Here is a 14,861-nt window from a genome sequence, read left to right as displayed (position 1 = left end):
AAGAGGGACAATGGAACAAAAATAGTATAAAACCTTTTATTGTAAAAACTATCTAAAAAATAACAAACAGTATCTCACTCACATGGTGTGAAATAATTTCAAGCAGTTGAGAGTTTGAATTGAGTCTCTCACACTCGTAGAGTAAGCTGTCCGGTCCACTGCACTGCTGCTAGCCTGGTTTACTTCCGCGTCACGTGCTCCGGCTCCAATTCTCGCGAGACTTCGACCTCCAATGACGTCACAGCGCTATCTCCACTCCGTTCTGCAGCGCGTCTCACTCTGCTCGGTTTGCAATGCCTGCAATGACTGCAGGGTCTGCCCTACGCGTTTCTCCTCTAGGGCTTCCTCAGGGGCATAATACCATTGTATCTCCCCACCCCTGGTATATATACCCACCTCCTGTGACTGATTGGATGCTTGCAAACAATTATATTAAACACATTACCTCCGTGACGGGTACTAATTAAAAACGAATGGTGAACACAAGATGAACCAAATGTTCCTATTACCCAGACTGGCGATACCTATATGTACTTTAAGAAGAGATAATTACATAATGTATACATTTGACAATACTGGTTTATGCCTTAGCCTATAGAGTCAATTGGCTGTAATGCCATAATCTCTTGTTTCCCTAATCTAATCAGGGATCATATTGAGTACATAAACTAATCAGGGATCTTATTGAGGAACATAAGCTAACCTCATATATCTAATTGTGCCAATTGGTATTAGAATAGAAATTTAGACACTATATATGTTGTATGACAACTAGAATCGCTAGGTTGGGTAACAGAAAACACAACAAAATTTCATACACACACAAGAACAGTTAGAAGGTGAATTAAATGGAGCTTAATGCCCCTACCATTAAGACAAGTTGTATACATTGTTAAGGCTAGAATATGCATATATACAATTTTTAAATACTGCCAGAGCTCACTAAATTGGCATAGGTTCTTTTTAGCAAATAATTTAGAGCCAACTCTTTAAGTGCCAGCAATAGAGAGATTTATACTTAGGACTGGAAGTCAACAATATGTTATATTTGGATAGTGTATTGGCAAATCATCATAATGACACATCAAGCTTATTGATAATGAAGGGATCAGAAAATTTAGTCAGATATGACAACAAGAGTATTACTAAATATTGGATCTAGACTATATATACAGATGAGAGACATTGAGTCAGGAGTTAATAGATTACGATATACACAAATCTATATATAGCTAAGTGAAACAGAGACTTAAATACAGATGAATAATTTGGTAGCTGGTATCTTTGATAAACAACAGACCCAAATTAAACGCTATATGTGGACATACCACATATCATATTTCCGATACAACATATTAAAATTTCCTGTGGCTTAGGTAGAACATAATCAGAGCATGAAAAAACTTATTTACTTCGGTATTAAACATTGCGAGCATAGTAAAGATTATTTCTATGATTGACATAGTAATCGTTACTTGGTAAACCCTTATAGATCTATACTGTTGGTGTTCCTGATTGTTATCTATGACACAGTATTTACACTATATAATCCACTATATCATGTGGAGCATTATATTAGTACTAATGGCATGAGTTAGATGGTATCAAGAGTGATACAACCCACAGTCATATTGGGGTAAGAGATAGCTACACACTAATAATAAACATAATAAACATAAATGCTTCCAGGGGGGACAGGATGGATAAGCACCTATTTAATGATCTTCCCATAAGCTAAGCGAATTGAAGTCAAGAAAGAGGAGCAGTACTTTCAGTAATCAAGAACACCAAAGGCCATTGAACAGTAATTACATTCTTCCTACTTTATAACACTCAGACTAAACAGATAATTTGGCTTATCTTACTTCTCTTAAGCAGGGGTTGACAGTCTAAGATTTGTACAACAGTTCAAAGGATTTTTGGGAGGCATCTTACAGGCCTACATAGGGGAAGATGGAATATGGACAAGAACACTTTAATGAATACAGTACCGAAAATATAGAGGTATGTCGAGTAGGATATTAATATTACTCTCTCAGGAAGGACCCCAGGTCAATATCAATATTCATACCCAAAGGTGCTAACGTTTTTAGGGTATAAATCCAGAAAGTTTCCTGTCTGGATATTTTTATGACCTGGTTCCCACCCCTCCAATTGGGATGAATTTTGTCTATTCCAACAAATTGTAGACCATTTGGGTTTTGGCCGTGGTATTCCTTAAAGTGTTTTGATACACTGTGTTGGACAAAACCTCTTTCTATATTTTTCACGTGTTCAGCAATTCTTAGTTTCAATTTACGTGTTGTCCTCCCTATGTATTGTTTATTACATGGGCACTGTAGCATGTATATTACATGACTTGAGTTGCAGTCAATAAAATCCTTTATTTCAAACTCTTCATTTGTTGTTGCAGATGTTATTTGTTTATAAGACTTTGATGTATTTTGGCATAATTTACAGCCTCTGCATGTCAGACACTTATAGAAGCCATTTGTTATACTTACAGGTTTGATGCATTCTTTTTTCAAACAGCTGGGAGCTAATCTCTGTTTGAGGTTAGGGGCCTTGGTGAAAATAATTTCGGGTTTAGTTGGTAAAATCCCTTGTAAAATAGGGTCTTTTTGGAGAATATTCCAATGCTTTTGGAATATCTTCCTAATATGTTTGGAGGAGCTCGTAAATTGTGTAACGAATGGCACAGATATTTTGCCTTCCTCACCTCTATTTTCCTTGATTTCTTTTGATTTGTAAGTTAACAAGTCTTTACGCTCCATCTGTTTGACTCTGCTAAAGGCCTCATCTACAACTTCTTTCTTGTATTTTCTATCAATAAACTTTTCCATTAGATCATTTGCTTGTTCCTGGAAAACGTTATCCTGAGTACAGTTTCGTTTTACTCTTTGTAGTTGGCCCAGGGGGATGTTATTTATCCACCTATCTAGATGACCACTATCCCCCATCAAGAAATTATGGCAGTCCACCTCTTTTACAAACGTTTTGGTTTCTAAAACCCCATTCAACACATATAACTGTAAATCTAAAAAGTCGATGGTCGTTTGACTATATTTATATGTGAACTTCAGGTTGTAGGGATTGTTGTTAAGTGTGCTTAGAAATAGCTGTAGTCTCTCCAGGCTCCCGTCCCATACAAACAGAATATCGTCAATGTATCTCTGCCAGGACACCAGACTTGCCCCAAACTCATGGTTGGACCAGATGTATTCGTCTTCCCATATGCCCATAAAAATGTTGGCATAGTTTGGGGCAAATCTGGTGCCCATAGCAGTGCCCCTGATTTGCAAATAGTACTTGTCGTCATACCAAAAGTAATTATGGTTTAGTATATGTCGAATACAGTCTACAATGAATCTGGTTTGTATTGGGTCTAATTCCCCATTTCGAAGAAGGGTATCCCTAACTGCGTTACATCCTTGTGTGTGATCTATCACTGTGTACAATGTGCACACATCACATGTAACCAAAAGGTAGTTATCGCTCCATGTCATATTCTGTACAGTGTTGATTATCTGAATACTGTCCTGCACATAGGATCTCAAGTTCCTAACTGTACTCTTAAGAAAAGTGTCTATGTAGCCCGAGAGGTTAGCGGTTAGGGATTTTATCCCTGAGACTATAGGGCGTCCTGGGGGGTGGGTGGTGCTCTTGTGCACTTTAGGCAAGTAATAGAAGATTGGGACTCTTGGAGACTCGGTGTTTAGGTATTCCCATTCTGATTTTGTTAGAATCCCATCCCTTAATCCTTCATTTAGTAGTCCCAATAGTTCTTTTTTGTATTGTTCTGTTGGGTTACCCTGTAGTAGTTTATATGTTTCACTGTCACCTAATAATCTGTGGGATTCTATATCGTAATCTCTTCTATTTAAGATAACCACCCCCCCCTTTATCTGCCGGTTTGATTACAATGTCCTGTCTTTTGGACAACTCGTCAACTGCTTTTAATTCACCTTTCGTTAGATTTTTCAGGGTTCTTGGTTTCTTGTCTCTCTCTAGCTTTTCAATATCTTCTTGAACTGATTTTGTGAATGTGTCTATGTGTCCTCCTTTTAAATAGCTTGGAAAGAATATGGAGTTCTTTTTACATGCTGTATGAACAAATCTCTCACAAGTGGAGATTCCACCCTGAGTGACCTCATGTGTCAAGTTTTGTTTTAGGAAGTATTTTTTGAGGGTTAGGTTTCTAGCAAACTTACTCACATCAATATATGTATTGAATGTGTTGATCTTATTTGTGGGGGCAAAAGCTAAGCCTCTTTGCAGTATGTTAATATGCTCTTGGGTGAGAGTGGTGTCGCTTAGATTAAATATACCAGTCTGCTGCTTTCTTACACTGTTTGCTTTTTTGATGCTGGTTTTTGTCCCTCCTCTCGTTCCTCTTTTTGTGGGCTTTCTATCTTCCTTTTCTGAGGAGTATGGGATTTGGTGTCCTCCTTCAGTTGTGCTTTTATTACTTCCCCTGGTCTCTCTCTCTGTTGCTTCCGTTCTAAAAAAGAAGACGCTGATGTGGATGGTCTCTCCTCATCCACAAAAACATCCTCCCTTTCTTTCTCTTTGGGTGCATATTCTTGTCTGGTAGTATGGTAACTCTGTTGTCCTTTCCAACTATGTTGCCTACCCCTATAGTTCCCTGACCCTCGTCTATCCCTATCATGATGATATTTATTTTTGTTCCAATATCTGTTATCCTTGTGATAATGCATATTAGGTCTAGGACCCATGTATCTATTTTCATTTACATTTTGATGTCCCTGTTGTACCTCATTGGAATTGGTCTCCTTGACCTCTACTTTATTGTCTGATTGATTCTTTTTCCAAGATCTATAGCAATTATTCACATAGTCCTCTTTATCTCTCCTAAACTTCCTTTGTTTGGACAGCTTAGTTTCCCTTTCAACTTTGTCTGTTCTTAATTTAACCTTCTTTTCAGTCTCTTTGTGTTTCTCAGTTTTATCTAAGTCATTTAATTTTTTCTCTATCACCTGTATATCAGTTTCTAGAGTGACTAGAGCCTTGTTCCTATGTGTTATTAAAAATTTCATCAACTCCATTGATGCTTTGTCTAAAATTTTGTTCCATTCTGTCATAAATAGGATATCATCCTGATCCGAGGTTGGGTCTTTAAAGATCCTTAAACCTCTCGGTATCCTGTCTACTGAAATATATTGTTCTAACGCAATCACCTCCCAGTAGGCTTTTGTATCTTTAATCATCAACCTTTCTAATTTCAAAAATAAAGTGTCTAAGTCTTCGTCATCTCCTGATACACTTTCTAACCTTATATCGTCTGAAAATATATTATCTAGTTCTCCGCCTCTATGTTTCCTCATATAAAATATAGAATCATTTTCTATTGCTGTGGCCATTTCGACACTGTGTATAGGAAATGCTGCTAACTGTGTAGTGGATGGATACAGAGAAAACAGAATACAATCAGCGCAAATTCCAAACACTTAGTGGGGTTGTAGAAGTAAAAATATTAACTACCCCTTGCCAATCAGTCAAACAGGAGGTGTTATACCTTACAATCTATTCTTGCTTGAATGCAGCCAATTAGGTCTGCGGCTCCACACTTGCCGCAATGGATAATGTAGAGAAGAAATGACCTAGGCGCAAATAAGCCAGGAAAGAAACAAAGAGAAAAATATCATAGGGCAGTATGTCTGTTACTTTCAGAGTTAAGGTGGTAAGTTATACACTTACACTTAATCAGCCAAATAAAAGCCTTTAATCCACCACTGGGATTCAGGAACACTGCTGCTGGGATTTCTTTGCTGTTTGCATGGATCTCAGACTCTCCACGACTGCTGCTTGCTTCAGGGGTCACCTTTTCATCTGTAGCTGCGTGTCTCCTTAGCATGGGATATAGCTCACCAGGGAGGGGGGGGGGGGGGAAGGGGAAGAGGGACAATGGAACAAAAATAGTATAAAACCTTTTATTGTAAAAACTATCTAAATATATATCTATATCTATATCTAGCAGTATATATATATATATATATATATATATATATATATATATATATATATATATATATATATATATATATATATAGCAGTATATATATATATATATATATATATACAGTGGTTGACAAATCACCAAAAAATCTACTCGCCACACAAAAAAATCTACTCGCCACCTAGTACCAAACGTGTGCTGCTTGTGCCAATATTTACTCGCCCGGGGGTTAAATCCACTCGCCCGGGGCGAGCAAATGTATAGGTTTGTCGAACACTGTATATATATATATATATATATATATATATATATATAGCAGTATATATATATATATATATATATATATATTTATATATATATATATATAGCAGTATATATATATATATATATATATATATATATATATATATATATATATAGCAGTATATATATATATATATATATATATATATATATATATATATATATATATATATAGCAGTATATATATATATATATATATATAGCAGTATATATATATATATATATATATATATATATATATATATATAGCAGTATATATATATATATATATAGCAGTATATATATATATATATATAGCAGTATATATATATATATATATATATATATATATATATATATATATATAGCAGTATATATATATATAGCAGTATATATATATATATATATATATATAGCAGTATATATATATATATATATATATATATATATATATATATATAGCAGTATATATATATATATATATATATATATATATATATATATATATATATAGCAGTATATATATATATATATATATTTATGAGAGAGATATATATATATACATATAGACACTGCAGACAGGGAGTTAACCAGACTTTCAAATACACACAGAAATTTATGAGAAAAAAAAACATTTACTTTTGCAGGTGTGTGTGTATTTCATTATATGGCTGTGTAAGCACTATTTTCAGACAGTGGTCAATGTTATTTTTCCTCAACCCACAATGTTTCTTAATTAAAAGTCTAGCAATGTTGTGAGAAAGTAGATAAAAAAATTATACATGTTGGTCTGACAAACGGCTATCACAAACCACAAACGTGAAACCAATTATTTATACACATCCAATTGGTGCTACAAACAAGGAGTACAAGTTGATACTTTTTATGACCTTGAAAAGTAAAGACAGCAAATAGTTAGCAATTGAGCAGTTTCATTCTTATGAGCAAAGAACAGAGAACTGCAGACATCTTTTCTGTTAATCTGCAATGGCTGATGAATTATTAAAAAATATGCATCCGCACAAAGGATACAAATTCATGATAGCAGAAGCGATTTTGTCCGCGTCGGGACACAAAGCCAACACGGGCCAAATCTATGATTTGATTACAGCCAAGTATCCTTATTACCAAGAACCTGGGCATGCGCGAAATTTTAAATCCTCAGTAAGATTCACTTTATCAACTAATGACTGTTTTGAACGTGTGCAGGATAAGCTACAAGACAGGTATGGTTTTTGGAAGCTTGCTAAGGAAAAACATTTCACCGTGAAAGAGGGCACACATATTGTGCTAAATGGCATATTTATTCCTAATGCCAATAGCAATGGATCCGCTACTACTGTTCCGTGTGAATCGATACCTGCTGCAATATCTGCACCCTCCATTCCTGAAACCCACATTGTACAAGAACATAACTACTATGATTATGTACCAAGCCTTTCAGCTGAAAATGCATTGGAATGGGTACCCGAAGAAATGAACCTACCTCCGGACCAATTGTTTGAAGAAAGCTGTGGCGATTCCTATGAGCGCTTCATGGAGGTGATGTGTGTCATACAGGATTCAGCGTTTGGGTCAAGCGTGGATGCAAATGCCTTGTTTTTCTGGAGCGACCAGTTGCAGCCAGACGAAGTGTTAATTCTACAAGAATGGTAAATATAACAATCGTTATGCGCTGACTCTGCGTTTATTTTTTATTTATTTTTTCCGAACCACCATTTTCACTTTAAATGCGTGGATACACCGTAACATTGCAGACTGCATAACATGTAGCGATCACAAACAAATTGTTTCCTATTACAATATAGTAGAACCTAAAAGAGTAGTACACATTGCTGACGGAATAAATATACGTACTTTCCTATCCATTTAAACATATTAGCAACATGTTACCATAACTCTAACACATACCTGTTTTGTTATCATGCAACATCTACAAATTACAAAACCGGGGCGACCACGTATGACGTGTGACCCTTGTCATGTGCCAAGGCGTCCTTAAAAAGGATTACGGATGTAAGTCCCGCCCCCAAACGACGTGCGCGCGTCAAAGCCTATTGGCTGTGTTGTTTTGTTATAGTTACGGTAACTGCAGTGTGTCATGCGTGCGGCTCAGTGTTTGTAGGCGTACACTGGGCGTTAGCCGAATGTTAATTGAGTGGGAGGAGTGTTTGCGTGCGCTTCACGCTGCCTTAACATGACGTCACACGTATTGCATTTGCGCATTGTGTTATCGGCCGTGCTTTCTGTCCACACACGTCTGTTTAAAAAGAATACAGATGTACTCGTTTAGAACGAATGTAGTTTCGCCTTCATAGTATTTGAAATAAATATTTTATGGTTAATGGTATTTTCAACATGTATTGAACGCACAACGTACGCATTGTTTTGCGCATGCGCTAACAGTTAGTCGACCCAAGCGTGAAGTGCGTGCGCACACTAAGATGTGCGCGCACATTTTTCAGTATACAGGCAACGTTCACTTCATATACATAGTTATGCCTGCTCCTCATTTAATTTTATTTTTCATACTACACTATGATGAGTTTTGTATTTTTTTTCTGGGTGTTCCTGATGATGCTGCTCCCTTCCTGCCCTGGATCCAAGTCACTGGGTTTCACATTGTTTCTCTGCACTTGATTTGGTGGCTGCTGTACACTATTGTTTTTTATATTATACACTGTTATTATCTATTTTTGATATTATGGAAGTTGTTTCACCAAATATATTTGCTAAAAGGCAAAATAGACACTTATTATTCACAGATACTAATATAACCCACACAGTAGTGAAAGATGATTTTTTAGATGAAGAATTTATTAAACTAGAGAGGTTACTTATTAAAGATACTAGAAGATGGATAGACCTCAAATTTCTAAACAGATATATGGATTGCAAACGTATCCCGAGAGGCCTTAGATTCACCAAAAAACCCTCGTCCAATTTGGACGACGAGGATTTTGTGAATAAATGGTATGAGACCATAGACAACTGCTCCTTTAACCTTATGACATCACTGGTAAACCAACATAAAAAACATATTAAGAAAATTGATGAGGAGGTTACTATAATAGAGGAGAGGTTAGCCCATATGGAAGATACCATTGAATTTAAAACTAAAGACCGGGAATTAAAAAAGAAAATTGATAGACTTGAACAAGATCTTATTACAAGTAAAACTAATAAATTTAAAAGGGATGAAGAAGATTACCTTAGAGGGGAACAGAGGGATTGGAAGAAAAAGAAAAATTATCAAACATTAAGTAGACCAGAGGATAGACAAGTCAGGGAAACCCATACCACTTTGGAGAAACATAGTATTAAACAATATCCTGACAAGCGTCATTTCATTCCTAAAACACCTAGGAGAGATAATTATGATTCTAAACCTTTGTATTATGGTCCTAGAAATGATCCTTTACCGAGACAAAATTTTAATCATAACAGAGATCAAAAGGAAAAAGAGCCATACAAAGAGAGAGAATATTTTAATGAGAGAACATCTTTTAGAGAGAGAGAACAAGCGTCAGAAAGGGAGAGACGCAGGGAGAGAGACATAGTGAAAGAGAGAGAACTAAGAAGAGAGAGAGAGTATAAGGAAAGAGAACAACACAGAGAAAAAGAGAGAGAACAAAGAAGGGAAAGAGAATTTAGAGAGAGAGAACAACTTAGAGAAAAGGAAGTACAGAGGGAAAGAGAACTCTCTAGAGAGAAAGAACTAAAAAGAAACCGAGAACAAAAAGAAAGGGAAAAAGAAAGAGAAAGAAAAGAGAGAGAATACCAAAAAGATAGAGAACTTAAGAGAGAGAGAGAATTAAGAAAAGATAGAGAGGATAGAAAAAGAGAAAGAGAGAGATATGATTCTGCTAAGTATGCGAAAGCCAGTAGATCACGCTCACCCATTGGAGTTGTGGGGAACAGTGACCTTCTGGATATCAGTATTTGGGAGACAAAAAACTCATTCACTCCCCTCCTGGAGACAGAAGAGGGGAGCCACTACCCCAAAGGGGAAAGAATAAGAGAGGAAAGCGGGGGGGAAGAAAGAAAAAAGTGAGAGCAATCAGCCCTGTAAAGAATAAAAATATCTTTAATCTCAGTAGTGTAGATCTTACTACCTCACAATTAGATGTTATCTCCAAGGGTCTGTCATTTGCGCCCACTTGTGGACCTAACAATTTCGAACTATTTGTGGACGCAAATAAATATATTAGAAAACTAACAGTCAAACGCTTTTTTCTAAGCAAAAATGTGGAGTCAAGAATGTCTAACATTAAGCCTATGGTTGAGAAAGAAAGCGATACATTTAAACATACAACACTTAAGAATAAATCTTTATTCAATCCCACCTACTGTAAGGGAAATCACTTAGATGTCTTCTATAACCTTATTGTCAAGGACTTTGAGGAGCTCTCAAAAAATAATAAATCTAAGATTAGAAATAATATGAACAAAGAAGAAAGGTCTGCCTTAGAGGAAATAACAAATAACACAAATATAGTTATAAAACAGGCAGACAAGGGAGGGGGGGTAGTCATCCAAAATAGAGATGACTACCTAAAAGAAGCCCACCGCCTTTTAGGAGACAAAAAGACATATGACATCCTACCAAACAACCCCACAAAAACCTTTACGGATGATCTGAGAATTCTCCTAGATCATGGCAAGGAATTAGGCATATTGAATGAGAATGAATATAAATTTCTATTTAACGAATGTCCCCAACTACCGATCTTTTATATATTACCTAAAGTCCACAAATGCATGAAACAACCTCCCGGGAGACCAATCGTCTCCGGAATAAACTCACTTACATCAAACCTATCTGCATATATTGACACTTTTTAACAGAGTCATGTCAAATCTCTTAAATCATATCTGAAGGATACGACTGATGTTTTAAATTTATTAGAGAATTTTACTTGGAATAATAATTACATCATGGCAACTGTAGACGTTGCATCTCTATATACATCGATTGAAAAAACCTTAGGATGTGAAGCTGTTAATTTCTTTCTGAAACAAGATCTAGATATGAAAGAACAGCAGATTCAGTTTATTATAGATGGTATCTGTTTCATACTTGACAAGAATTATTTTTGGTTTGAGAACAGTTTTTACATTCAGAGATGTGGCACCGCCATGGGTACGAGGTTTGCTCCCAGTTACGCGAATCTCTACATGGGATTCTGGGAGGAACAGCATATTTGGCCCGGTGGCGTTCTGGGGGCGGACCTTGTCCTATGGCGGCGCTACATCGATGATGTGTTTTTAATTTGGCGTGGTGGCCAGGAGAGTTTGGACTCCTTCTTGTCGAGTATTAATGTGAATACGTATAACTTACAATTCACCTCTGTGACAAGTAATAGTTCCCTCAATTATTTGGATTTGAATATTTATATACTGCACCGACACACTTTATTCGAGCAAATACCCAGTATGTACCTGGCAGATACCTGGAATGTGCCGCTCCTAACCTCTGACAAGCCCCGTTGCATTTGCCTTCCCAGCCTGGGTTCATGCCTGGCTGATGGGCGGCTGATCTGTTAAATGATAATGATTAGGATTTAATAGGCTGCAATGCTTCGCGTGTCTACCAGATGGCATAAATTCATGAATTGTAATGCAGTTTATATATATATACTGTGCAGTATTGCAGCCAGCGGGAATAAAATGCTTCAATCCCTGCTTGGAAAATAACTCAATGCACTCGGGCAGAAAACAGTCACAAACCTCAATACACCCGGGTATACCCGAATTCGTGGGACTAGCCAAGCTCGAATAAAGTGTGTCGCCAGTGTAGAGAATGAGATTCTCAAAACTAGGTCTTTCTTTAAGGAAGTTGACAGCAATAATTATATATTACGTACAAGCTGTCACCAGGATATATGGATGGACAATGTCCCATACAACCAATTCAGACGAATGCGGAGAAATTGCACAGACAATATAGTATTCAATGATCAATGCAATATACTGAAAGAACGTTTTGTCGAAAAACAATACAAAACAGAACTCCTAGACATGGCATTAGAAAAAGCAAATGGTCTGAATAGAATTGACCTATTAGTAGCTAAAGAAAGAGAAACATCTTCAAATAATAAGAAAAATTTCGACACAGCATTTTTAACTTCTTTTAATAAAGAGTCAAACAATATAAAGAAAATAATACAGAAACACTGGCATGTTTTATTAAATGATCCGATTTTAAAAGAAGAAATCCCAGATCGCCCGAGAGTGATTTTTAAAAAGGCCAAAAATCTAAAAGGTATAATAGCTCCCAGTAATATTAAGAAAGTAGAGACAAATAGAAATGGATGGCTTCAAAAATTGGAAGGGTTTCACGGCTGTGGTTGTTGCAAGGCCTGTGAATACAAACAGCAAGACAAAAAGGGATTTAGGTGCAATAATAAAAATGAGGATTACAGAATTAAACAATACATGAACTGCAACTCTAATTATATAATCTACCTCCTGGAATGCCCATGCGGGCTCCAATACGTTGGAAAAACATCAAGAGCTATTAAGATACGTATTTTGGAGCATTTAAGCAATATAAGGCGTAGTGTGCAGTCACATAATGTTTCCAAACATTTTTCCGCTTTTCACAACTCCAATACAAAAGGGTTAAAATTTACCGCAATAGAGCATGTGGCACAACATTGGAGAGGACGAGATAGAAATTTAGATTTAAGCAAAAGAGAGATGTTTTGGGTGCATAAACTTAACACGCTGACACCACATGGTCTTAATGTTGATTTTGAGATTGCACCCTTCCTCTAGTTATTATTTTATTTTATTTTTATTTTATTTTTTAAAATAAATTTTCCCCTATGTCACACACTCCCCCCTCCCCCCCTCCCCTCCTTTTTAAGTCACTTTTAGTCATGCCAGTCTTTTACATTTCCAGTTTGGATTTCTCATTGTATAACTTTTATATGTTTTTATTTAAGTTAATCATATTTTGTGTTTATGATCAACTAACATATGTCTCTTTCTCTCTCTCTACCTTCCATTAAGCATCTCGACCTAACGACTACCCATTAATTTTAGTATTTAATTTTTTATTTTAGTATATATTCTGTTCTATGTTCTTTTTAAATAAATTGTATTAAAGTATTTTATGCGTCGTTTTTTGGATCACAGAGATTATGTACCCAGCTTGGGAGACTCTGTGTGTAATGATGTTAATCATCTTGTGTCAATTATATATGATTGCATTACCAATTGCCCTAATTGAATGGGCTATTTAAATAGCACCCAGTAGGGGACATTATCATTGCTCCTGAGGAAGCTGCGGCATGCAGTGAAACGCGTTGAGCTAAAGAAATCTGCAGACAGTTAGCAGAGCCCAGCTGTATCTACCGTTTGGGAACTGTCTTTCTGCTGTATTCACGGAGGCATAGTCTTGGACCGGCGTTCCCCCTACTCTCCGCTCTACTTACGCTCACCGGAAGTCGTCACCGCCAGGCCAGGAAGTGACGACAGACGCCATCCATCTGGCACCGGACGAGGGGGCACCCTCGTGGAGGACAAGGAAGCGGAGTGAAGTGAGGGATTTCTCCACCGGCCGATCCAATACCCTGGTTCCTAAAGATACCATGATGTGAATGTGCTCATTTATTATATTGTGAGTACATTTCCTGCTCGTCTTCACGATAAAACTCTGTGTTATTTTGGTAAAGCACTATTGTTTCCCTTATCTTTGTATGACTGCATATGACTGATTGGAAGCTGCTGCCAGAGTGAAAACACCATCTTGCCTGACACCACCCCTATCTGATGTATGCTGCTGCTTGCTGCAACCCATAACCTGAGGTGTCCAAAGATCCATCACAATTACAAACCTGCTATTATATATCTTACATTCTGTAAGTAGGTTATTTAAAGAGCCAAGTTCCACATATTGACATTTATTTTTCATACTACACTATGATGAGTTTTGTATTTTTTTCTGGGTGTTCCTGATGATGCTGCTCCCTTCCTGCCCTGGATCCTAAACTGTTGTAAGGGAATCAGTGCATATTCCCTGGAAGGTTGAGAGAATTCGTCAGTTTCAACAAACTTTTAATTTTATTTTATTTTTTTGAGCACTTTTATAGTTGTTAAGCGCCTTTCCAAGTCACTGGGTTTCACATTGCTCCTCATTTAATGACAGATTACATAATGATGTACACTTGTAGTTCTAACATATAAGTGAGTGACGTGTGTATCTACACAATCATATAGAGCTGTGTAACGCGTTGTCACGGATACATATATAGTAAGGTGCCATCTTTGACCATCATGTGTTTGCTGTATTTCAGAGATGTCAGGGAAGATACAATCGGATCAATGTATGATTTCAGAAGAGTCTACCTTTATATGAGATGATTGTGAGGAGGAGCCACCGACTACTATACTACATATGGAAATAATTTTATATTGCTTGCAGCGCTTATTAACAAACAATTAAAAATGTGATACCCTTATGCCTATATTGCATAAGCACTTAATTAACATAATGATGTTGCAAAAGAGTGCCTCATGAATTTTTATTGAGTGTTCTTTAATTACTACTAGCATTTTATGGCATGGTGTGTTTTATATATAACAACCATTCCCA

General features: G+C 36.5%; 1 long non-coding RNA gene across 1 annotated transcript; it reads right to left on the bottom strand.

Moving 5' to 3' along the window:
- Nucleotides 1–12,377: 12,377 nt before the first annotated feature.
- LOC142491113 (uncharacterized) lies at nucleotides 12,378–14,306 on the bottom strand. The gene is made up of 2 exons (XR_012800285.1): nucleotides 13,702–14,306; nucleotides 12,378–12,621 (listed from the first exon to the last, which is right to left on the bottom strand). It is a non-coding gene; the product is annotated as an uncharacterized LOC142491113 (long non-coding RNA).
- Between the last annotated feature and the right edge of the window lie 555 nt (nucleotides 14,307–14,861).

Source organism: Ascaphus truei, chromosome 3 (assembly GCF_040206685.1).
Source record: "Ascaphus truei isolate aAscTru1 chromosome 3, aAscTru1.hap1, whole genome shotgun sequence".
NCBI classification, from domain to species: Eukaryota; Metazoa; Chordata; class Amphibia; order Anura; family Ascaphidae; genus Ascaphus; species Ascaphus truei.
This window is presented reverse-complemented; position numbering and strand designations above follow the sequence as displayed.